At 40.7% G+C, this 25,965-nt stretch overlaps 1 protein-coding gene and 3 long non-coding RNA genes across 4 annotated transcripts in view; 3 read left to right on the forward strand and 1 right to left on the reverse strand.

Annotated features, from left to right (window-relative positions):
* Window positions 1–25,965, reverse strand: part of LOC125720918 (putative nuclease HARBI1) — a 179,213-nt gene that overhangs the window by 70,306 nt on the left and 82,942 nt on the right. The gene's annotated exons all lie outside the window — the stretch shown is intronic.
* On the forward strand, window positions 10,818–12,572 carry LOC125720939 (uncharacterized). Its single transcript, XR_007385622.1, has 3 exons — window positions 10,818–11,315; window positions 11,854–12,061; window positions 12,313–12,572. It is a non-coding gene; the product is annotated as an uncharacterized LOC125720939 (long non-coding RNA).
* On the forward strand, window positions 13,605–14,135 carry LOC125720937 (uncharacterized). Its single transcript, XR_007385620.1, has 2 exons — window positions 13,605–13,765; window positions 13,967–14,135. It is a non-coding gene; the product is annotated as an uncharacterized LOC125720937 (long non-coding RNA).
* Window positions 23,881–25,007, forward strand: LOC125720928 (uncharacterized). Its single transcript, XR_007385611.1, has 3 exons — window positions 23,881–24,121; window positions 24,269–24,401; window positions 24,616–25,007. It is a non-coding gene; the product is annotated as an uncharacterized LOC125720928 (long non-coding RNA).

Here is a 25,965-nt window from a genome sequence, read left to right on the forward strand (position 1 = left end):
ACCTCATTACAAAAAGAGCCAGAAGAATCTGTAACAGACTATATCATCCGAGCTGAAAAGGCGGTAATATCCCTGCGAAACGCGAAGGAAATAATTAGCGACGGGCTTATAATAGCCATGATTCTGAAGGGCCTCCCGGAATCGTACAAACCCTTCGCTATTCATACGACGCAGAGCAGCGAGGAATTAACACTTACTCAATTCAAAAGTAAACTAAGAAGCTACGAAGAGACAGAAAAGTTCGGCATAAAAACTAAATCAGATAATGTAATGAAAGTGGACGTATCATCTATAACCTGCTACGGATGTGGGAATCGCGGTCATATTGCGAGAGAGTGCCGCCAAAAAGGAACCAGTAAATGGTGCAGCTACCATAAAAGCTCAACGCACAACGACGAGACATGCCGAAGAAAAACCAAGTACAAAGACAACGCGAAACAAACTGCGGAGAGACAAGAGGACCACAAGGACAAACAAACATTTGTATTTAAGGTTAGTCAACACTTTCCCACAAATAGTATCAAAGGAAATGGACTGATGGTAGATTGTGGAGCAACATCCCATATCATAACAGAGAAAAGTAAATTCACAAGATTCGATGAGACCTTTAACCCAAAATCACACTACATGGAGCTAGCAGATGGAACCAGGACAAACAGTGTGGCGTTGAAACGTGGTGACGCAGAGGTATTTCTTCAGGACTCAGAAGGAAAAATCACCAAGATCATGCTGTGGAAGGCCTTATTCATACCAACATATCCACAAAACATAATCTCTGTAAAAGCCATCTCAACCGATGGAGCCAGAATGATCTTTCAGGAAGGACAAAATGAACTTATACTTAAAGATGGAACCACTTTCCAAATAGAGGAACATGAAAGGCTGTACTATCTGAAAACGGTAAATGACAATGAACAATGTGTCGATGATTCAGTTCATGACATGATTTCCAATGACAGAGTAAATTTAACTTGTGATGTTAAAACTTGGCATGAGATTCTGGGGCACTGTAATATTGATGATGTGTTAAAATTACCCAGTGTGGTACAGGGCATGGAGATTACAGGTAACAACAAGGTAGGTTGTAGTGTATGCACGGAGGGAAAATTCACTAATCACATCAATAGGAAACCTGATGCAAAAGCTAGGGCACCACTGGAGTTGGTACATACTGACTTAGCAGGTCCCATTGAGCCAGTTGCTCAAGATGGATTTAAGTATGCCATTTTATTCACAGATGACTTTTCGGGGGCAGTATCTGTATATTTTCTTAAAAATAAGAGTGACACAACATTAGCAACAGAGAAGTTCTTGGCAGACAGTGCACCATATGGTAGAGTCAAGTGCATGAGGTCAGATAACGGCACAGAATACATGAGCAATACTTTTCAGTCACTTTTAAGGGATAAAGGCATAAGGCATGAGACATCATCCCCTTACTCTCCCCATCAAAATGGTACAGCTGAGAGACAGTGGAGGACCCTTTTTGAAATGGGAAGGTGTCTATTATTAGAGAAGGGATTACCAAAGGTATTGTGGCCTTATGCAGTTCAAAGTGCAGCACACATTCGTAATAGGTGTTACAATAACAGAACTAAAAATACTCCATATTTCATGTTAACCGGAAGAAAGCCAAATCTTTCCAAAATGTGGATTTTTGGATCAGATTGTTATACATACAATCATGAACACAAGAAACTGGACCCCAGAGGTGAAAAGGGAATTTTTGTAGGGTACAGTAGGAACAGCCCAGCTTACTTGATCTATAACCCACATAGAGGTAAAGTATCAAAGCACAGACTTGTAAAATTCATTAGAAAGAACAGTGTTGAACAACATACACAAACAGATGAGTATGATTCAGAAACCCAGGGATATGAAATCAGGAAGGCTGGAAGTGACAGTAGTGTTGATGAGGCACAAAGTGAGGATAGCACAGAGAACCAGGTCCTAGACAAAAATGAGGAGATTGTGAACTTTCATAATGCAGATCTGTCACAGCATGATGAGACTACAGGAAACACAACCCTAGATGATAACAAAAACAGTGTAGATCCGAAATCTAATGATGTTTCAAATAAGCGCTACCCAAGAAGGGAGAAAAGAGCCCCAAAATACTTAGATGATTACATGCCAGATTTTGAAGATAAGGACGTGACACATGCAAATGTTGATTGTTGTTACAGGGCAGTATACGGAATTCCTCAAACCTATAAAGAAGCCTTGATGTCACCCGAAGCACCCAAATGGGAGTGCGCGATGAGGGAAGAACTCGACTCGCTTAAGGAAAATGATACATTTGAGCTGACTTCTTTACCAGAGGGTAGAAATGTAGTTGGGGGTAGATGGGTCTATGCCATTAAAGAAAATGTTGGAGGAGAAAAGATCTTTAAAGCTAGATACGTTGCTAAGGGTTACAGTCAGAGAGAAGGTATAGACTACCATGAGACGTTTGCCCCGACAGCAAACCTTACTTCAGTACGAGCGCTGATGCAAATAGCAGTACAAAACAACTTAATTGTTCATCAAATGGATGTCAAAACAGCATACTTACATGCTCCAATTGACACCGAAATTTTTGTAGAACAACCAGAAGGTTTTGAAGAGATGTCAGAGACAGGGGAAAAATTAGTGTATAAATTAAAGAAATCCTTATATGGCCTTAAACAATCCGGAAGAAATTGGTACAAACTATTACATGATTACTTAGAACAAAACAATTTTGTGAGAAATGCATCTGACCACTGTGTCTATAGAAAACAATTAGGCAGTGAGACCATTGTTGTGATCATCTGGGTTGACGATTTAATCATAGCAGCTAGCAATAACCATTTACTCAACAAATTCAAAATCACCATGAAGTCCCAATTTAACATGAAGGATCTGGGAAAAATATCATATTTTTTGGGTATTCAATTCGAACAAAAAGGGGAGGAAATTAAAATGAACCAGAGAAAGTACATTCTTAGAATACTTGAAAAGTTTGGAATGTCAAACTGTAAACCGAGATCTACTCCTTGTGAACTAAAGCTTGATGGTGCAATCAATTCAGTTGTTGATCATAAAGAATACCGTGAGATTGTAGGTAGTTTGATTTATGCCATGACTTGTACCAGACCGGACATTAGCTGGATTGTTAGCAAATTGTCACAAACATTGGCGAAACCAAAGGCAGAGCACCTGGTGGCTGCTAAGCATGTCCTGAGATACCTAAGGGGCACTATTGATTACGAGTTGTGCTTCAAGAAAACTGATGAAGACTTGAACCTAATAGCGTTCAGTGATTCTGATTGGGCATCTTCTCTGGAAGACAGACGTAGCACTACAGGATACTGTTTTAGCCTGACCAAACAAGGCCCTGTTATTTCTTGGAAGTCAAAGAAGCAGCCCACAGTGGCATTGTCTACTTGTGAGGCGGAATACATCGGCTTGGCAACCACTACACAGGAAAGCATGTATCTGACTCAACTGCTCAATGGCATGGATGATAAAGTTTACAATTACACCAAAATCCATGGAGACAATCAGGGGGCCATTGCACTGAGTAATAACCCAGTGAACAGGCAAAGGTCCAAACACATTGATGTGAGATTTCATTTTATTCGGAATGCACTAAATGAAGGCAAGATAGACATTGTTTACTGCCCATCAGAAGACATGGTTGCAGACATATTAACAAAACCAGTTGCAAAGATTAAAATGGTTAAATTTAAAAGTTTTCTTTTTGGTAGCTGAAATATACCTCCATTGTTAACTTGGTTTTGAGATGATGAGAACAAGTGGGGGTGTTAAGTTATATGTCCTCATCAGTCACAATGTTTTTACATTGTCTGTTTGTATTATTTTCTGTTGAACTGTACGACGTAGGGTACTAAAAATGACATGCACTTATATATATATATATTTGGTTTTGTGATCACGATGTTAGTGTGCAAGTCTATTACCTGCAGTACGATCCTGAGTTAATTGACGTTCCTGTTTGAGTTGGCGGGATAAGACAATTGTGTCCTACATCAACGTTGATACTGTGTGTGGTGGCAAGGAGGAGAAAACAAAGAATTAAAGAAAACCATCGTTTATATATTTTTTTCCCAATTGATCCTCTGTGTGATATTTTCTTTTGGTATGGAAAACAGAGCTGAAAACGCAACAAATATACATGTAATTTTATGACTACTGTTTAATAATCTCACACTAATATATTGTAAGAATCCTCTGGAATTTCGTTAATGGTACCTTCACCCTGCTGCATGTTAGATCAGCTCTGTGTTTTATTGTTTGATTTCAGCACTTCTGGGGACCTGTAATTAATTGGGGTCTGCCCATAGTCGCTGTGACGGGCATGAGGAAGAGCCCTGAAATAATCAGTCGTCGAATGACCTTAGGTAAGAGGCAGAGGGCTCACCTTCCATCTATATAAGTGTCCACTGGGTCACTCGGGACTCCAGAGGGACTTTTTAAAGGTTTTAAGCTGGTTGCTCTTCTTCTTTCTGGCCTCTGACCCCTGCATGATCTCTGTCTCCCCAGCTCTTACCTGTAACTCACTCGTTTTTATGAAGTTCTCCTATCGAGTCCTCTTCGGATGCCATGTCACCAATGCGACGGCGCAGATAATTCAGGGTGGCCGGCTCATCCGACACAAGTAGGTCTCCACCAGGCTCCCTCTAGAATATTTAAATCTCCACCCCTCATCTGTTGATTAATGCCATATTACTGCTCGACATAGCATTTGCAGCCGGCAACCAGGCAATCACTCAGCCAGCTTTTCTGCCAGTCAGATCCTTCCTTAATAGTGTCACACAAGTATCTTTTATAGGTTTGTGTTCTTCATGAATGTTTTTTTTCTTCCATTTCACAATGCAGGAGAAAAATCTCCCCTCCTTCCAAATAAATATATATATATATATAAATTTATATATCTGTGTATTCATTTCTTTCATTTTTCTTATTATGAAACCACACGTGAGTAGGGGCAATTCACTGCCCATACAAAGTGTGAGGGGATAACATTTACCTAATGTAGTCCTGTATTAGACAAAATCATTTTATCATATGGGTCAGTTACAGTTACCTACATAAGAACTTTAAAGAAATTTACAAACGAGAGGAGACCAATCAGCCCATCAAGCTCATATGGGGAGAACTTAACTAATAGCTCAGAGTTGTTAAAATCTTATCTAGCTCTGATTTAAAGGAACCCAGGGATTTAGCTTACTACTTACTAAACTAGTAGCAAGACTCTAAAAACATGATGTGTAAAAAAGTGCTTCCTCAAATTTGTTTTAAAATGTTCTCTCACTAATTTCCACTTATGGCCACAATTTCTAATATTTAAACTAATATTGAAATATTGAACAGCATCCAGACCTGTTAGAATCTTATATACCTGGATCATGTCCTTCTTAGTCTCCTTTACTCGAGGCTAAACGGATTCTGCTCAGTTAACCTCTCGTAAGACATTCCTCTAAGACGAGGAATCATTCTGGTACCCCTACGTTGCACCTTTTCCAAGGCAGCAATGTCCTTCTTAAGGTATGGTGACCAAACCTGCACACAATATTCTAGGTGGGGGCATGCAGGGGCATGATCTATTTCCGTGATCTAAATATGCCTGTTGTGAAAACATTCCAACAAAGTCACAAACTGATTTTTTTGTTAATATAAATATAATTTTATGACTACTGTTTAATAATCTCACACTGATGTGTTGTCAGAATCCTCTGGAATTTCTTTAATGGTACAGTCGAACCTCGTTACTACGTACAAGACGGGATATCAAAAACATGTACGTTATAAGCATAGAACGTTGTAACCACTTAGTGGAAGATGGATGAAAGAACTCACGAAATATCCATGTAAATGATAAAACTTTAATAGAACAGACCCTTAAATTGACTACAAAACAAACGAACACATTATTACTTGTTAAATAATTCGACAAAGCTCATTTGGATCCTTGGAATTTTCATTAAATTACTCACGATTACTTAGTGCCGGCCTGCGATAAACGGCAACGAAAATACACAACGGCTGGTCAAAATGGATTTTTAAAATAAACATTCGCATCCAAATGAAATATTGGTCAAATTAAATCATAAAATCCTTTACTTCCATTATTATTCTGAATTCACAATTACCGAGATGACCCGTATTTCACAAGGTTTAATAAACGAAGAATACGCACACAACACTTAAGCCATTACTACGCAGCCCAGTAATGATCGGTCAAGGCAACTCATTTAACGCCAAGCAACGCAATAGACAAATGTGCATTGTCGGGCAAAGATCAGGTAGATACAGGTAGATGTAGCGACACAAGTTGTGGTGGGCGGGGAGAGCGCTGTACGTTGGAACGATGGTTAGTTTTCATATTTTCTCTAGAAATTTGGATGTTGTATCGAAGTTTACGCTGTAAGGGTGTACGCTGTAAACAATGGCTGCTATTGGAATAATACCTAGGCTAAAAATGGGAATTAGAAACCTGTACGTTGAAAAGGTGAAAATGTTGTATCCGGGGTACGTAGTAACGAGGTTCGACTGTACCTTCACCCTGCTGCATGTTAGATCAGCTCTGTGTTTTATTGTTTGATTTCAGCACTTATGGGGACCTGATTAACTGAGGTCTGCCCAAAGCAGCGATGAGTAATATGAAGAAGAGCCCTGAGATCATCAGTGGCCAAATGACCTTCGGTAAGATGCAGAGGGCTCACCTTCCATCTGTGTGAGCGTCCACTGGGTCACTCAGGACTCCAGAGAGACTTTGTAAAGGAGGTTTAAGCCTGTGAAACTAATCCAGGGTGGCCAGCTCATCAAATACAAGTAGGCTGCCACCAGGGCTTCAAACCGGCTCACTGTTCATTCAAAGGCTCCTGTAATATATTAAAAAGGACAATTCACCCTAAAACTGAGAAAAGGGGGCCGTTCAGCTCCAAAATCAGGCATCTCCCAGTGCAATGAACTAGATGGTTAGATATCAGTAAATCCTTTAAAAAAATCCTTCAGTTTTAGGGTGAACTGTGCTCTTTACATATCATTGATAAATGGGCACAGCTGATACAGGCTGGCCGGCTCATCAGATACAAGTAGGCCCCTGCCAGGCTCCCTCCAGTATATTTAAATCACCCCTCATCTGTTGATTAATGCCATATATATAAATATAAATGCCAAGCTGTAGAGTATTATGCTTAACGAGAGGGTGGATAAAAAGAGCCAAGTCGCAACAGCCAAACGCGAAGTATTGCGCTAATGATTTATAGCCTTGCCGAGCACTTTCTTGTCTATCGTCTTACCCGAACTCCTAACCTGATCTGTTTGCCCCGTGTATTTGCCTTACCTGTTTTCCTTCCCGTTCCAGACCCGTTCCCGCACCTGACCCGTTTTCGCCACCGAGCCCGGCACGTCCCGTCCCTGTACCCCTGTGTGGTCCTGTCCCGTGCCTCCGTGTCGGATTGCTTCCCCGGATTACGACCTACCTGCCTGTCCCTCGACCTTGCCTTTCGCCTTTCCCTTCTGGTGCCTTAGCTTGCCTTACAGCGCAAATAAAGCGTATTTGGGCTTGCATCTCTGGATCCGTGCCTTTCTGTTCTAGTTTCCCTGACTCTCATTTTCCCTGAAGTCTCATTTTAAATGTTGTAATCTTTATTTTTAAATTGATTGATTTCACACCGTCCCCAGAATGGTTTCCTTTCTTTTCCTTCAAGTCTGGTTCTGTACTTGCAATAATAAATATTATATATGTAAATATTATAAATGTGTTGATAAAACATCTAAATGTTGTTAAAATTTGAGAATATATTTTATGCATTATATTTGAAAAAGTCGAATTTGCAGCCAGCTCATTTAACTTATCACAAATAATAAGCTATAAATCATAATAGCAGCATGTGCATAAACATGTTATTGAAACAAACATGACCTGTAGATTCCTCAAGTACGGAGTCATTAAAAATGGCAAAACATGGGTCATGTACTTTTACATGTTGCCTTATGATATACCTTTATCGGCCCCTAGCGTAATTGGGTCAATGGTAGCGTAAATGAATCGGTCCTACAACCTTTTGCCAACACCTTGGTTGCCGTGCGGAAGCCATGCTCAGCATGATTCTGGAAAGCCACTGCTAACTTAGCCGACACTACAGCACATCAGCCTAGCCTCAACCGAACCTTCATGCTGTATTATATGGACAAAAGTACTGGGAAACCTGGCCTTTACACCTACAGGAATTTTTATGACATGTCGTTCTATGATCAGCATCGATATAGAGTTGGTCCCCACTTTGCAGCCATAACTGCTGCCACTCTTCTGTGAAGGCTTTCCACAAGAGTTTGGAGTGTTTCTGTGGGATTTTTTTCTCCACCCAGAAGAGCATTAGTGAGGTCAGGCACTGATGTTGGACATGAAGGCCTGGCTCTCAGTCTGCATTGTAGCTCATCCCAAAGGTGTTAGATGGAGTGGAGTTCAGGGCTCTGTTGACCAGTCGAGTTCTTCCACACCAGACTCACTCAACCATGTCTTTATGGACCTTGCTTTGTGCACAGTTATTCTGGAATAGAAAAAGACATTCCATCAACTGTTCCCACAAAGTTGGAAGCATAGAATTATTGAAAATGTCTGGGTTTGCTGGCAGAATTCTTTTTACTGGAGCTAAGGGGCATAACCCTAACCCATACCATCACCTCTCCTCCAGCATCCATGACAGTTAAAACAATGTAGTCAGGCAGGTAATGTTCTTCTGGCATGCACCAAACACAGACTCTTCTGTCAGACTTCCAGACAGAAAAGTGTGAGTGGTCCCTCCCCAGAACATGTTTCCACTGTTGCCGTCCAGTGGTAACATACTTTACACCACCCCGTGATGTGAGCTTTGCATGCAGCTGTTCAGCCATGGAAGCCCATTCCATGAAGATCCTGGCACACAGTTTTCTTGTTGGGATTTTGAATTTTCTCAGCATGCTGCAAGCCCCGCATTATTACTATACATGATCTGAATCATATCTTTCAGGGAAGAAATCTCACAAACTTTTTAATTGCCACGGTGTCACCCTATGACAGTACCACACTTGAATTCATTGAGTTCTTCAGAATGACCCATTCATTCACAAATGTTTGTAAACCTGACTGCATGGCTAGGTGCTTGATTTTGGTGATGGGTTTGAATGAAACACCTCTATTCGGTGATTCAGAAGTGTGTCCCAAAACTTTTGTCCATATGGTATTTCTGAGTATAACCGTGTAATACCCACTTAAATCACAATGATTAGACATTTGTACTTGAAGACTAGGTTTTAGTTTTAGCAACAGATAATTTCCGAACTAATACTTAATTTTAGTAAATCGATGGATTTGGTCTTATATAACCGACATATTTAATAGTAGTAGGCGATACAGTATATAATTTTTGATACCGTCCAAATATCACACTCAGATATGAAATATTTTGACTGTATTCTAAAAAGCAACAATTTTACCAGACACAAAACAAATGGTAACTCCAGTGAATGATTTCAGCAGCTACCACATCAGGGCTGTACAGCAGACATAATACACAGTAACTCTGAAAATGGTGGCTCCATACACACAGATAAATCCAATATAGAAGTTGGTTCTAATTGGTCTGCTGAAGGTAATATTAATGGAAGTAGTTACTTAAAACCTCAAGATTAGGGGCTTCCATTACTCCATTTTAGACGTAAATAACAATATTTCAATCTGCATGCAAAAGGAGGAGGTTATTTTTTATTTCCCAATATAGTATTTGTAATTAAAAAAGGACAAGTATGTCAGTTATATACGTTTTATTATTCAGGTTAGTATTTAAACAAAAGAAGTAGAAGTACATATATATATTTTTTTATGTAATTTACCGGGTAAAACATTAAGACCAGTTTCTTATTTACAATGACATAGATATTTCCTTGGCACTGCTCTCTACATGGTGGTTTACATTGTGGCACCTGCTAGAAGAGACAAGGAAGCTCATTAAATCTGAAACCACAAAAATGTGTTCATATGAAAGTCATTTGGGTGGCATGGTGGTGCAGTGATTAGCACTGTTGCCTCACACCTCTGGGACCCGGGTTCAAATCTCCGCCTGGGTTACATGTGTGCGGAGTTTGATTGTTCTCCCCATGTTGTCGTGGGGTTTCCTCCGGGTACTCCGGTTTCCCCCCGGAGTTCAAAAGCATGCGGAGGTTAATTGGACTTGCTAAATTGCCCGTAGGTGTGAATGTGTGTGTGAATGGTGTGTGAGTGTGCCCTGCGATGGGCTGGCCCCCCATCCTGGGTTGTTCCCTGCCTCGTGCCCATTGCTACCAGGATAGGCTCTGGACCCCCCGCGACCCAGTAGGATAAGCGGTTTGGAAAATGGATGGATGGATGGTTTTTGCATCATTGGCCAAGTAACGTTTGCTGTAGGCTATTAGCTTCGGGACAGTGACGAAGGGGGACTAGGCCTAAAGTCATGCTGTTGAACGTTAACAGCCGATAGTTACGCGAGTGACACTTCATTTGAACTTTTAGCTTTTGCTAATGATGAGAGTCCCACTTCATTCAAATTTTTAGCAAGCTAGCTAACGGCCATTAGTCATATGAGTCTCGCTTCATATGAATTTTTAATTAGCAGTGAAACATTAATTATACACCTAAATTGAAGAATCTCAGGTAAGATTTGGGTTAATAAGAATTCCTAACTGTCACATATCAACATTGTCAGGAAACATTATACAATAAAAATCAGTTTGGCAGCTACAGTATACATATGGCAAAATTTAACAAGTGTAACGAACAGAGTAAACTATAAAAAAAAAATAGGGGAAAAAAATACAAAAACTGTAAAAACAAAAGACAAATTGGACGGAAAAATAAATAGGCCACGGGTCAAATAGCGTCAGAGTGCACCCCTCCCTCCGAAGGAAAACAACTTTTTTTGCATGCTCTGGCCATGCTGAATGTGAATTTGAACGTTAACAGTGAAAATGATGGGATGCACCACCTGTTTCATCCATGCCCATCCCAACTTCTTCCATCCCATGGGCTATCCATAGTGTTCTAATGTATTTACACGGAATTAAATGAAAACAATGGATTTCAGTGGGCATGGCTGAAACTAACCAAAAGTATTTGATGCAACGTAAACATAATTTCTAGGAATTAAATTCTGTCTTGCTACTATTTTTTACTAACAGAAAAGGAGTCTACACTTAAGACTACTGAGCAGAAAGTCTTGCAAGAGGACCAACCAAAAAGCAAGAAGAGAAAGAGGTTACCCAACAAACTCTTCCCTGACACCCAGGAAGAAACTGTAGTTGCAAAAAAGGTAATAAGGGTTCTTTTCATGACGGCTGTTTTGATATTTTTACATTTCTGTAAGTTTTGTAGTTTGGTTGTGAGCCAGACTAACACAAACAATAGAAAAAAAATATTTGCTGCAATTGTGTTGAGACTAGCCTCACACAATTGGTGTAGTGGTGTAGTGGCTAGCACTGTCGCCTCACAGCAAGAGGGTTCTGAGTTCAAACCCTCTGGTTAGCTGGGGCCTTTCTGTGTGGAGTTTGCTATTCTCTCTGGGTTCTCTGCCTTCCTCCCACAGGCCAAAGGTTGCATGTTAGGTGAATTGGTAAATTGCTCATAGGTGTTTATGTGTCTGTATGTGTTAGCGCTGCTGGGTTGTACAAGAAAAGTTCCTGGCAACTTAAAAAAGGAACTATAGTACAACAGCTATGAATTTAAACAGATTCTCGCCATGGAACCATATTAAACTTGATGATTAATTTTGATACATTTTTGGTTTCACTTTCATAACTCTTGTGTGTATTCTTTCATACATAATTGATTTGATCATTTTTACCCAACAGAAAAACTACAAACTCATAGCTGCAAGACAGTCTGAATTAGAGGTTCTCTCCCAAGAAGAACCTAACCTCAGCCCAGTGGAGACTGCTTCAGAGGCACTTGAGGAGGAGATTAAAAGACTGCGGGACCAGCAGAGTGTTGGATCTTCCGCAGCCAGTAAAGAACTTGAGACCCAAGTCAAGGCTTTAAATGGGTTACCTAGCATCTAAGGTAGAGCTATTCTCAGCCTTCTTCGTAAATATGTTTTGAAACACGCTGCCTCTGGTCTGAGCATCATAACTGAGTAACTCAAGCAGGGGTTTCTTAGCTGACACAGATCTGCAAGTGGGATATTTAGGTTGGGAAATCAAATTACTTTGTACCTTATGATTACTTGTGCTTCCAAGTCCCAGGTTTCCAATGGATAGCATGATATATTTGTTGCAATTACAATGACTCTGCTGTTTTTCTCATAATGTAAGGTACCCTGAATACCTGGACATGCGTCCATTTATGTTTTGGTCCCACGGAGAACCCAAGATCTAACCATCTGTATACCGTGCTGGTTCACTTGGGATTCAGCTGTCACACTGGACATTACTACTGCTACATCAAGGTTCGTCTTGTGGGCTCCTTTCATTCCATTGCCTTGAGATGCTTTAGTACGAACTCAGCATATGGTTGAAACAAATATGCTGGTTTGTTCCAGGCCAGGAGTGTCCAGTGGTATTTGATGACTGACACTTCAGTCACTGTCAGAAACATCAAAATGGTAGTGTCATTCCCGGCTCGTATGATCCTCGTGTGCGCCATGCCCCCTGATTATCCATGTGTGCTTCCCCGATCTAGCCCAACTGTGTCTGATTATTTTTGCCCAGTCTTGTTTATTTCAGTCCATGTCTTGCCCTGGTTTCTTGTCCGTCATTGGTGTTAGTGAGTCTTAGTGCTGTTCCATCATGCCCTGCCTGCACCTTAATAAATCCCCAGTTTTTCCCCGACTTGCGGTTCCTTGCCTGCTTCCTGCTCGCTTGCATGCCCGTGCGCTCACCCGCTCACCCAGCGACTCTGACAGGTAGACTATGGTGATACTAGACAATATTAAGTGCCATTATATATATTCTGAAATATAATTATCACAATTGCTGGTGAGACTCTTTTTTCCTTTCAAATATAATCACACCTCAAGACACACTGGTACTTCTTAACTGTTACTATTCTGTAGATGTTCTGATTCAAGTATTATCAGTTCACCATACTCAGTTGTGCTCTATATCTGGTTGCTACGCGTACTTTATAATTAAGGGGGATCTGAGGCCCCGTTCAGAGGAGAGACACGGACGGGTGCACTGTACTCAGGATGGCGACCATGATGGAGCCAGACACTCGCACCCTGACCACAGCAAAAACATCCACATGAAACTACCTGAGTGAGACCAGCACTCCGAGGAGCGTCTCGCCAAGAGACACAAAGCATCCAAGACAAAGAAGAATGTCAAGGACATGTAACGTGACCACTGGTAAGTTTTCTGTGACACAGAGCTAGCTTGAAGCATTAAGAGATTTTTCAGTTCATTCCTTCATCTGTCATGATTCACTTTGGTGGGATTATAGCTTAATTCTTTGTTTTTGAGCATCTGTTTATTCTGAAGAATAGCAAACACTATACAGTTTACTATATCGTTAATGTGTCCTTACCCTTTTAGAGACCAGGATACATCTGAGAGGAACTCCAGCAGCAGCCTCGAGGGATTCAACAAAACGAAGCGATACGACATGAACTCCCCATGCGGAAGCCACTCCAGCCTGAGCGATAAGGAGCACCATGGCAGCGACTACAACGAAGAAAACTGCAAGCACTGGCACCATGAGAGAGAGCAACCAGCACTGAGAACAGCCAATACAGCCACAGCGGACCACAGCTCCACATCCACGCAGGTGATCGGGCTGGTGAGAGTGGTGAGAAGCCAGGTAGCTCATCACAGTCCAGTGAACAGCTTCGACAGGTGAAATAGGTAGCATATGTTGATGACGGTACCCTAGGTATTTGTATTTCTAAAATATACAGGTTATACAGTGACACATGTCTCTGCACATTTTCAATATGGATATTGATATTCTCCATTTGTCTTTTTTTAGGACGTGGACTTTCTTCAAAAGAAGTGAATTTCAGACTGGAAAGTGATGCTTTAATCATATAAATCAAAGAAGAAGGCTTAACATCTTAGCTGCTGTTTATACACTCGGTACTTTGTCATTTTTTATTGTGTACTCTTAATAAATTGGACCCTGTATTCATTTTCTAAAATCCCTTTTAAATGTTTTATGGTGTTTTCACATTAACTATTACACTTAAGATCATTTGTCTCTATTACGGGCTGACCCATGCCTAACCCTGAATAATTGCTTTTGAGCTCGAGATGGCACCAAAGTTGCACTTTCAGCTCTTTACTCTCCATAGAAACATTGATAACCAATGAAAATACTTGTTTTCATGCTTTCCATACATATTTTGCATATTACAATGTGATTTAGGACTTTAGGAATAATGTCATTGTACACATTTTATTTTTCATGCACAGCTGGGAAAAATGCAATTCTGAAATGCACAGCAGAATTAAACATGACATGCAGGATAAAATATTATATATATACACGCATACACACACATACATATACATTTACATATACATATACATATATACTACATGGACAGAAGTAGGCGGACACATATATACACAAAACGCACATACACATACATACAGTGACCTCTGCTGAATTCTTAAGTTGACCCATTAATAAGGAAATGAGAAGTCTGTAATTTCACTGGTATGTTTATTGAACCAGCAAAAGATAGATTATTAACAAAACAAGCAAGAAAAAGTCATTATGTAACAGTTACAAACTATAAAAATAATTATTTCCCTCATTGTATATACTACATGGAGAGAAGAAGGCGGACACATGTACAGTATATATACAAACGCACATACACATGCAAAAATACTAGATGGACAGAAGGCGGCGGACACATATTTTGTCCTGCCCTCTCGTCGACCACGCCCCCTCGTTAACCTCATGTGGAGTCTCCGTATTCACCACCTATTTCTAGTTGCTGTTGTTAGTTCAGTGTATTTCAGTCCGCGTTCAAGTACGTTTTCCTAGTCCTGTCATTAACATATGTTCCCCTTCAAATAAAACCCTTTTTATTACCACGGCTTCCTTCGCCTGCTTCCCTGTACTGATCCGTGACAGAATGACAGGACTACAGGAGAAGATGCCTCCCTTCCATGAGGCGGAACACCTTGACCTTTTGGACGAGGTAGAATACTGGCTCAAGGAGTCCAAAATGAAGGGAGACCCCACGGCGCAAGCCGTCGCTCGCCGGTCAAGGGAAATCTTGACCCACTTCTCCCCTGCCGAAGACCCGCGCCTCACAGCAGAGGTATGGTGGCATTTAGCCCGGCTGAAGAGCTGGGTAGCTGAGGACATGATCCAGCAGGTAGGGGGCGATTACAGTCTTTGTCCTTTTATTCCACATGAATTGCCGGACCTCGTTGCGCTTGTTCGGGGGAGAGAGAAGCAGGGAAAGCGACGAGGGAAAGCGTTGCACGTTTCCCTAGGGGCCGTCTCCATCTCCGCCATTTCCCCCACAGTATGCCAAAAGGAACCAAACCTGACGTCGCCTGCGCTTGGGCCCGGAGCCCAAGCCCGTCTGCCTGTTGCTACTTCGCCTGCACCCACTGCCAAGGCGCGAACCCCAGCTCTGTTACCCCCACTTGGCAGATCCCAACCAGGAATTGGGCTCTTCATATCCAGGAGGGGGAGAGGTCACTTGCGCAGGGGTTGGTTCCTGCCTGCCCTGCCCCCTGGCTCATCCTCGGTCCCTGTGGCTGGGACTCATGCAGCACCTGCGGGTCCTTCGGTTCCTGCTCAGCGGTCGCCTGCGGTTCCCTGGACTCCTGCTTGGCGGTCGCCTATGGGTGCTTCTCCGATGACTCTTCGGCCCCGCCTCCGTTAACTCATCGGTCGTCTGCGGGTTCCCCCGCTCCGACTCATCGGTCACCTATGCCTGGGCCGGCTGTGGCTGCTGTTCACTCTTCCCCTCTCCCAGTGCCCCCTTCGCCTTCCTCTTCGCCTCCTCTGGTTATCTTCCTCTTCACCTCCTTTGCCTGTCCCTCCATCTGCCTCCTTGCCCCCTTCGTCGTCCCCTCCTGCTCCTGCCTCGCTGTTGCCGAAGGTCCCTTCGGCTCCAACCTCGCAGTCGCCGGCTGCCTCTGCAGCTTCTGCCTCTTGCCTACTGGGGTTCCCTCGGGCTCCCCATTTTCCCCCGTCCTCTACCATCCTGCCTCCTGTTTTCGTACCTCTGTGTCTGCTCCTCGTCGCTCCGCTCCTTTGTTCGCTCCTGGTCCTTTTTTTCCTCCTGTTGGTGTTCCCCCAGTGTCTCCGTTCTTGGTGCCCCTGTGCCTGTCTGCGTTCCCGTTGGTTTGTCAGTGGTTTTCCTGCTTCTTGTCCCTGTGTCTGCTCTGTGTGTCTGTCCTGTTCCCGGTTCCTCATTGATATTTTGCTTTTGTTTCTCTAGGTCCTGTTAGTCCCTTCACTCCCATTGGGTAATGTCATGCTCCATTCGTCCTGCCCTCTCGTCGATCATGCCCCCTCGTTAACCTCGTGCAGAGTCCCTGTGTTCACCAGCTGTTTCTGGTTGCTGTTGTTAGTTCAGTGTATTTGCAGACCGCGTTCACATGCGTTTTCCTAGTTCTGTCATTAACGTTACGTATGTTCCTCTGCAAATAAAACCCTTTTTTTATCCACGGCTTCCTTCGCCTGCTTCCCTGTGCTGATCTGTGACACAAACGCACATACACATACATATGTACTACATGGACAGAAGTAGATGGAGACATATACACACATACATGTACTGTATACTACATGGACAGAAGTAGGTGGACACAAACACCCATATATATACTACTGTATACGGACAAAGTTCCTTTTTTGACGGAGTACTTTGGTTTTTGGTTTAATATTGGAGTAAAATAGTGGAGTAAAAGCATAAAGTTGACCCAAAGTTGCATAAAACGGAAATTCATTTTTATACATTTAGACAGCCAATTGCCATTTAAACAACCAATTGCAGACTTGCCGATCAGGGTTTCAAGCGTCTGTTGTCTGAGGAGTTATGGCTGGAAAGAAGTATATTTAATTTTAAAAATCAACATTAGAAAAATATACAGAGGGCTAAGAAAGAGGATATATCTGAACTCCAAAACATGTAGCCAATGTTTCGGGTAATTTCCACATTTCTTTGTTTTTATTTTATTGATTTTTGTACTGTATGTAAAGGCATATTTCAAATAAATGTTTAAAAAGATCATTATGATTTTTCAGTTTCATTAACTTTATGATACTTAAACCCTGTCCTACTTTCTGATACTCAAAGAGCTGTTACAGTACCAAATTGGTTGATGCAGCTCATTTTGTGGAGCAGCATATTGTGTACTGTAGCACACTGCATGTACTGACACAATAAGGAATGTTTGATAAATTGTCACAACAATTGTCTGCAGTGTGTAAACATGGTGAAAGTCTGAAGATGGACATGTTTCTTTTGCCTGAAATTTAATGGTGTGTTGTTGCTTTTTCAAAAGCCACACTCAGATCACAAAATCAGATGACAGCTGTATGAAAGTCACCCCTTTGACAGAGGTGACCTGTACACCCCAGTTATGAAATCTTTCCAGGATTATTATTTATATTTATGATAATTCCCCTGATGTCTTTTTTGACTGCTGTGGTACTGTGTTGTTTTTGATTTGTTTGGGGTCACAACATCTGATGGCTGATATCAGAAATTGTGACCCTTCAACTGAAGTCATGAAATCTATCCAAGATTATAATATCTATTTAGGACAAATTACCTGAAGGGTTTTTGATTGCTTAGTCACTGTTTTTTCCTTGATTTGTTTGGGATCACATAATTTGATGGTTGCTATCAGAAATTGTGAGCCCATGTACCTAGGCCCAGCTGTTAACCAGAGTTGTGACAGTTTTTGGTTATACATAGGAAAGGCAGATAAGCCACCTGATGTGGCCCATTTAAATAAGGTTGGTGTGTCTGGCATTATTAAAGTGTTAGAAGCTATGACTGTATGAGGAAGGTACCGGTAAGATGGCACCTCTCTGGTGGCATCGGTAAGAACACCAGGGAAGGCAGACGCAGTTCCAAACTTTACTGCATTCAATTAGGCGGTACAGTATTGCACTGGAGTTAACATACTGTAGGCTGGCCATTGGCTGTTACAGGTGCAATGACTTAGTTGTAGACAGGGTGTGCATGTGGTCTAAGGAAGAAAATAATATTATATAAATAACTAAAACAATAAGAACATGGAGACATGTTCAGCTAATTAACACAAATACAACCACTTTATACGATCTCTAATCATCAATCATGTAACAGTACTGCCATCTATTGGTTAACCCCGGTACATACCGGATACGTAACAGTAATACTATTACCCTCCCTTACTGTATTATCCCATCTCTCCTAAATATTTTGCAGTCTAACGAGAACTGACTAACAAAACAAATTTAATATATAAGATACACAATTACAAGAACGAACGCAGAATACAGAGAATCTGCCTGCAATACACTCAGTAGCAGAGCTCCTCAAAAGTTACACACTAACAACTAACAATCCGGTAGACCGCATTGCAATATTAAAGCACCGAATGTAATCAGTCCAGGACCAGTCACTTACAGTTCGTCAGTGGCACACAATACTGCACCCCTGAGTATGGTGAGTAACTGGCCAGGATCGTTCGGCACTGGGTAGGATGATCTGGTGCGGCACAATCAGAAAACCACCTCTGAAAACTCAAAAGAGACGCTCCTGACGCTGATCCAAGCGTATGCGCGTTGGCATCCCGTTTTCGGAGACGGCCTTTCCAACAGGCACTCTCTCGCAGGTTAGAGTGGCCCATTTAAATATGTTCAAAGTAAAAAGTATGTGAACCCCTTGGAATTTTCTACGTGTATGACTAAATCCCATATAAAACATAGTTGAATCTTCATGTAAGTCACAATAATTTACAAACACTGTGTCCTATAATTAAGATACACAGATTTTCAGAGAATATTTGACCATATTGTATAAAGTAGGAAAAAGTAAGTGAACCCCAAGTAAATGACTTTTTTTAAAAGCTTAAAAATTTAGCACACCTGGAGTCCATTTAATGAAACGAGTTCAGGGGTGTGGCCTAGAATTACTTTGGTTGATAAAAACCACTGAAAAGGTTCAGTTTGGGCTTTTGACAAGAAGCATGTCCAGATGGGAATCATGCCTCGCACAAAAGAGCTGTCTGAAGACCTAAGATCAAGAATTGTTAAGTTACATAAGGCTGCAAAGGGTTACAAAGTTGTCTCAAAGATTTTACATATTCATTAGTCTACTGTTGGCAAGTTGTCTATAAATTATTATTATATTATTATTAATATAAACTATTAGGCAAGTTGTCTATAAATGGAGACAATTTGGTACCGTGGCTACTCTGCCTAGAAGTGGGCGCCCTGCCAAGATGACCCCAATAGCACAACGCAAAGTCATCTTTGAGGAAAAGAAGAATCCTAAAGTGACAGCGAAAGACTTGAAGAAGTCATTAGAACTGTCTAGCATCTGTGTTCATGAATCAGCTAGAAAGGAGTCCATGGCAGAGCACCAAGAAGGAAGCCACTGCTGTCAAACATTGCTGTACGCCTGAAGTTTGCGAAGGAGCACTTGGACACTCCACAGCGATACTGGGAAAATGTTTTGTGGAGTGATGAAACTAAAATTGAACTATTTGGGAGGAACAAGCAGAACTTCATTTGGCGTAAAAAGATAAATGCATCATCCCTACAGTAAAGTATGGTGGAGGGAACATCATGATTTGGGTCTGCTTTGCTGCATCAGGGTCTGGAAAGCTCGCCATCATTGAGGGGAAAATGAATTCCCAACTTTATCAGCAAATTCTTCAGGATAATGTGAGAATGTCTGTCCTTCAACTGAGGCTGGGTGATGTAACAGGACAATGACCCCAAACATCGCAGTGGAGTGGCCCAGTCAGAGCCCCAATCTCAATCCTATTGAGATGCTGTGGAATGACTTTAAGAGAGCAATACACAGAAGGCAACCAAAGAATATGGAAGAGTTAAGGCAGTTTTGCAGGGGAAGAATGGGCTAAAACTCTCTCCACACGATGTGCAGGTCTGATCTGCAATTACAGGAAGTGCCTGGTTGCGGTCATTGCTGCCAAAGGAGGGTCAACCAGTTATTGAACCTAAGGGTTCACTTACCTTCTCCAGTACCACTGTGAATGCTGAATATGTTTGAATAATAAAAACTTGAAAGAGTAGAACCTTTTTTGTGTTATTGGCTTAAGCTCATTGTGTATATCAGTACCTGTGACTTAGATGAAGATCAGATCACTTTTTATGAATAAATTCCAAGGGGTTCACATACTTTTTACTTTGACTGTATACTCATAGCATCAAGTTGCCCATGTGAGCTTTAATCACTTTTTAGTTGTGTTAGAATTATACAAATAGGCTACTCTACAAATCAGCCTAATTTTGTTTAATCTGATATAACAAGCAGCTAAACCTATATCATGTTAAAAGCCAGCATTTCTATACACCCACTCTACATCGCATTGACATTCATTTGTTTACAACGTATGAGTTTACATTGTTTGCGTTAGGAACACATCTGTGTGAGCAAGCTCAAGCTATATAGTGGCAACAGTATCTACTGGAGTCACAGAATACAATGGTCACAGAATTGCTGTTACACATATATTTAACTAAAAAAAGACAATGCTTGTGTCGAATGTATACTTTCTTTGGAGGAAATACTGAAGGAGCAGGAGATATTTGTATATTTCACATAATTTAATTTTATAAAAGCATTTTAGCACAATAAAATTAGGTGTACATTTAGAAAACAAGTCTGAGAACCACATATTTTAACTTTGATATAATCCATCATGTAGTTTTTGAGATATTCACAAAATACCAAAACACAAAGATGTGTTTTTGTATTTGTTTGACTTTTTTGTCAAATTTTTTGACTTTTTAGACAGAAGTTATGAATTTGAATTATCCAAGTTACTGCAATCAATGGTCAGCTTTCATTTCAGCTATCAGACATAATTCACATCTGAGGTTATATAGTAACCAAACCAAAGGCAAAAAATTGGCTCAATCAAACATGAAGCCCTGTCAATTCCCATAAGGTTAAGTGTCTACACTTCATCAATGTTTATTCCTACTTGTAAACTGCATTTATAATTAGTAGTAATACTGATTCCGGTTGCACCACCTGCACAATTTTAACCTTTGTCCTTGATATCAAGTTTTTATATATGATTTAAATAATAAATTATTTCATGATATTCATACTTTATGATATTCATCATGTTTTGATGGGTTTTCTTGGGTTGCACTACCTGGCATGGAAACTGTTCAAAATGTTTTAAACATAGAATTATGCCAAGCTAAATTATTCTTCTTTTTCCTCTTCTGATTTAGTTAGTTAAATACCGATTTTAATCGTTTTTTCACTCTGCTCATTGGAGTTGTCACTACCTGACAGTTTTTTGTGAGAAAAATGCGAAATGCCAATATTGTTCGAAGGTTTTGAAAATATATTTCCATTAACGAGGTTTCCTACAATAACTTTTATGGAAATGGAATTCCCACTCCAAGAGATTAACATGTCATCAGGAGTCACGCTGGGCCACACTCTGGGTGATTACAGTCAGAGGCACATTGGGCCTTATGCCATGTGAGTAACATCTGATTTCACACAGAGACATGAACTGAAGCAGGTTTATGATTTCTAACATGAAAAACATTAGGTTGATTTCTAGTCAGTTGCAGCTGGAAGGCTGATATATGTCTTAATCATTAACTCAGAGATTATTAATATAGTATCATTACCTCTGAGCTATAATTTCCGTCTGAGACAGTCGAGCTTGTTCACAGTCTTGTATAAAGTACCCGAAAGTCACACTTAAGTATAAGTACAGATACCCTCCCAAGTCACCAACTAGAATTCCACTCAAGTAAAAGTCTTAAAGTACCTAGTGTTCACTGTACTTAAGTATTACAAATAATCTGTAACTAACTGTACTTGAGTAATTAAAGTGCAAGTAAATATGAATAACAACGGAACGCTGTCTAAACTTTTAATATCAAAACGTTTACTCAGCTTTTTAAAGCATGGAAAAGAAAAATTTTGCATACATCACACACTTCAAAAAGAGGGCTTTAAAAACCTAAACAGGAGTATGCTATTGTTAAAAAAAGAAGTACAGGTTAATGTTAACGTATTTTAAAGCCATTTCTGAAAACACAAGTCACCGTTTTTCCTATTACCAGCATGGGGTTCATTATCTCAGTCACAAAACCCTGTTTTTCAGCTTACATAACTATTTCAGTGTTCATTGTTCAAATGTCCAAGTTAATATTAGTGATTCAAATGCCCTAACCAGCCTATCACCAAGAGAAGAAAACGTTCACTTAACATCAGACACAAAGCTCTCCCCAAGCTGTTATCCAGGCTAATCGTGATAACTGAAATTAATTCACTGGTGTTTACCATTAGTTTAGCTTTCTTCGATGTGCTTCTTTAGATTGAGATTTTAAAAGCCAAAATCCCAATGTCTTTCCAATGGGACACGTCCCAAATACACAGACGCCGAACTGCAAGATGCACACACGGTGGATGATTTACACACGCTAAATACACGTGAGGATCGGACCGTTTACAAAACACGGCCAAACACACACGCGACAATAGGGAAATGCAACCATTAACATTAACAACCACAACAATGCAAGGGGTTTAATGACTGTAAATAAAAAGCGTAATTACCCCAGCAAGCAAGTCTCCATGTCTCCCGTGATGCCTCGGTCCGCCCGTCGCCACACTATATTGTGTTTTTCTTTAAAGTTTTCACTATAAAAACCAGAAAATTAATTGACAACAAATCATTATTTGGTAGACTTCTGAACGAATTCATGGAATTTAAATGCTTTCTTATTGGGAAAATTGCCTTGGATCGCGTACAAATTGGTTCACGACCACTTTCCTGGAACGGATTGTGTTCGTGAACCGCAGGCACCACTGTAGTAAGAATCCACGCAATAAAAGTCACACTGAAATATCCAGGTGTGGATACAGATGTGTCTGCGTCCATGTGCCTGCTGAGTACTTTGTACTTTATGGTATGCCAAGTGTCAAGCGCTGATTTTTCGTGACTCTGCAACAGATGAAATGCATTTCCTGCTTCCACAAAAGCACTCCGTAATTCCGCAGAATCGATTTCTTCCACGAAATGACTCTGTATCATTCATGACATTCCTTTCCTCCACAAAATGACTTTCGTTCAGGAAATGCATTTTGTACACAAAATGAATTTATTCAGTTGACAAAATTCATTTCGCCCACTAACATTCTTCCATTCAATTCCAGTCCGTTTCCAAGGAGATGTTGGAACAGTTACGTCAGTTACGTTATCAGTAGCCTACGTATGTAAGTTCTAGAATCTAGAGTGCTGATGTCATTCGCATTCCTATATAAACGGCAAATTCATCTTCACATTTCATTTTGAACAAAATCAACATACGTGCATGTACATTCACTTTATCATGGCAAGGAATTTCTTTCAGAGAGCTGTAAACCAGCTTAAAAACAAAGAGTTTCGGAAGTATCTGAGGAGGTATGTGCATCCAGAGGCGCTTGCAGTTTATGTAAAAATCCAATATGTAAACTTTCCTTGTCAATTGCCGTCAGTGTATAAGAAGCTTAAACTCTTCACTTTGTTGTAGATGTAAGCATAAAGTCACTGCTTACATTTGGGTCCCTCATTGCAGAAGTGCTGCTGGTGATCACAGAATTGCACTTATAATTTTTTTTGTTTGTTTTCTTTGTCTTTCCGTGATCTGAATGTGCCTGTTGGGAAAATCCTTACAACAAAAGCACGGTAAGAAAGTAACAAACTGATTTTTTGTTAATATACATGTAATTTTATGACTACTGTTTAATAATCTCACACTAATGTATTGTAAGAATCCTCTGAAATTTATTTAATGGTACCTTCACCCTGCTGCATGTTAGATCAGCTCTGTGTTTTATTGTTTGATTTCAGCACTTCTGGGGACCAGTTATTAATTGGGGTCTTCCCCTAGTCGCAGTCAGCGATATGAGGAAGAGCCCCGACATCATCAGCGGTCGAATGACCTTCGGTAAGAGGCAGAGGGCTCACCTTCCATCTATATGCGCGTCCACTGGGTCACTCGGGACTCCAGAGGGACTTTTTAAAGGTTTTAAGCTGGTTGCTCTTCTTCTCTTCTTTCTGGCCTCTGACCCCTGCATGATCTTTGTCTCCCCAGCTCTTACCTGTTACTCAATGATATTTATGAGGTTCTCATACCGAGTCCAGCCCCGAAACTGGCTCCTTTTTTCTTGCCACATGGCCAATGTGACGGCACAAGTGATCCAGGGAGGCCGGCTCATCCGACACAAGTAGGTCCCCACCAGGCTCCCTCTAGAATATTTAAATCTTCACCTCATATCTGTTGATTAATGCCATATTACTGCTCGACATATCATTTGCAGCCGGCAGCCAGGCAATCACTCTGCCAGCTTTTCTCCTAGTCAGATCCTTCCTTAATAGTGTCACACAAGTACCTTTTATAGGTTTGTGTTCGTCATGAATGTTTTTTTTCTTCCATTTCAGAATGCAGAACAAAAATGCGAAATGAGCCTTTGCATGCAGTAGATCAGAGCACAGACGGGTTCGTGCAGATAAAGGCAAATTGAGGAAGATCTCTACCAGATCCATGCATCAGATCAGGAGAGCAGCTGCTAAAATGCCATTATGTAGCAGCAAACAGATATTTGAAGCTGCTGGTGCCTCTGGAGTCCCATGGACATCAAGGTGTAGAGTCCTCCACTGCAACTGTGCATAAACCTTCTATTCTGCCGCCACTAACCAGTGCTCACAAGCAGAAACTGTCCAAATACACAAGTTCAATGGATGCAAGACTTGTGAAGCTGCTATCAAATAAGGAGTCCTATGTCAAAATGTGACGTGACCTGTTTGATTTCAGTACATATGTTGCAAACACAACAAATCACAATTTTCAGTTCTTTGCAACTTATAAAGTGTTTTGCAGCTTACTGTGCATAATAATTTGGAACAGTTCATTGTAAGTGTTTTGTTTGACAAAAAAATACTGTAATCATTAGATTTGTTCAATAAAATTTGAATTGCACTCAATAGTTGACAACATGAGAATTATTCTGACTATATGTGTGTTCATTTCTTGCATTTTTCTTATTAGGAATCCACACGTAAGTAGGGGCAATTCACTGCCCATACAAAGTGCGAGGGGAAAATATATACCTAATGAAGACTGTAGTCCTGTATTAGACAAAATCATTTTATCATATGGTCAGTTATTTTTATACCTACATAAGAACATAAATTTACAAATGAGAGGAGGTCATTTGGCCTATCAAGCTCGTTTGGGGAGCACTCAACTAACAGCTCAGAGTTGTTAAAATCTTACAAAAGAACATAAGAAATTTACAAATGAGAGGAGACCAATCAGCCCATCAAGCTCTTTTGGGGACAACTTAACTAATAGCTCAAAGTTATTAAAATCTTCTCTAGCTCTGATTTAAAGGAACCCAGGGATTTAGCTTGCGTTACACTAGTAATAAGACTATTCCGTACTCTACCTACACGCTGTGTAAAGAAATACTTCCTCAAATTCGTTTTGAAATGTTCTCCCACTAATTTCCACTTAAGGCCACCGGTTCTATTATTTAAACTAATATTGAAATATCGAACAGCATCCAGACCCATTAGAATTTTATATACCTGGATCATGTCCCCCCCCTTAGTCTCCTTTGCTCGAGGCTAAACAGATTCAGCTCAGGTAATCTCTCCTCATAAAACATTCCTCTAAGACCAGGAATAATTCTCGTAGCCCTACATTGCACCTTTTCCAAGGCAGCAATGTCCTTCTTAAGGAATGGTGACCAAACCTGCACACAATATTCTAGGTGGGGTCTTACCAAG

This window comes from Brienomyrus brachyistius, unplaced genomic scaffold, assembly GCF_023856365.1.
Source record: "Brienomyrus brachyistius isolate T26 unplaced genomic scaffold, BBRACH_0.4 scaffold27, whole genome shotgun sequence".
Taxonomy (NCBI): Eukaryota; Metazoa; Chordata; class Actinopteri; order Osteoglossiformes; family Mormyridae; genus Brienomyrus; species Brienomyrus brachyistius.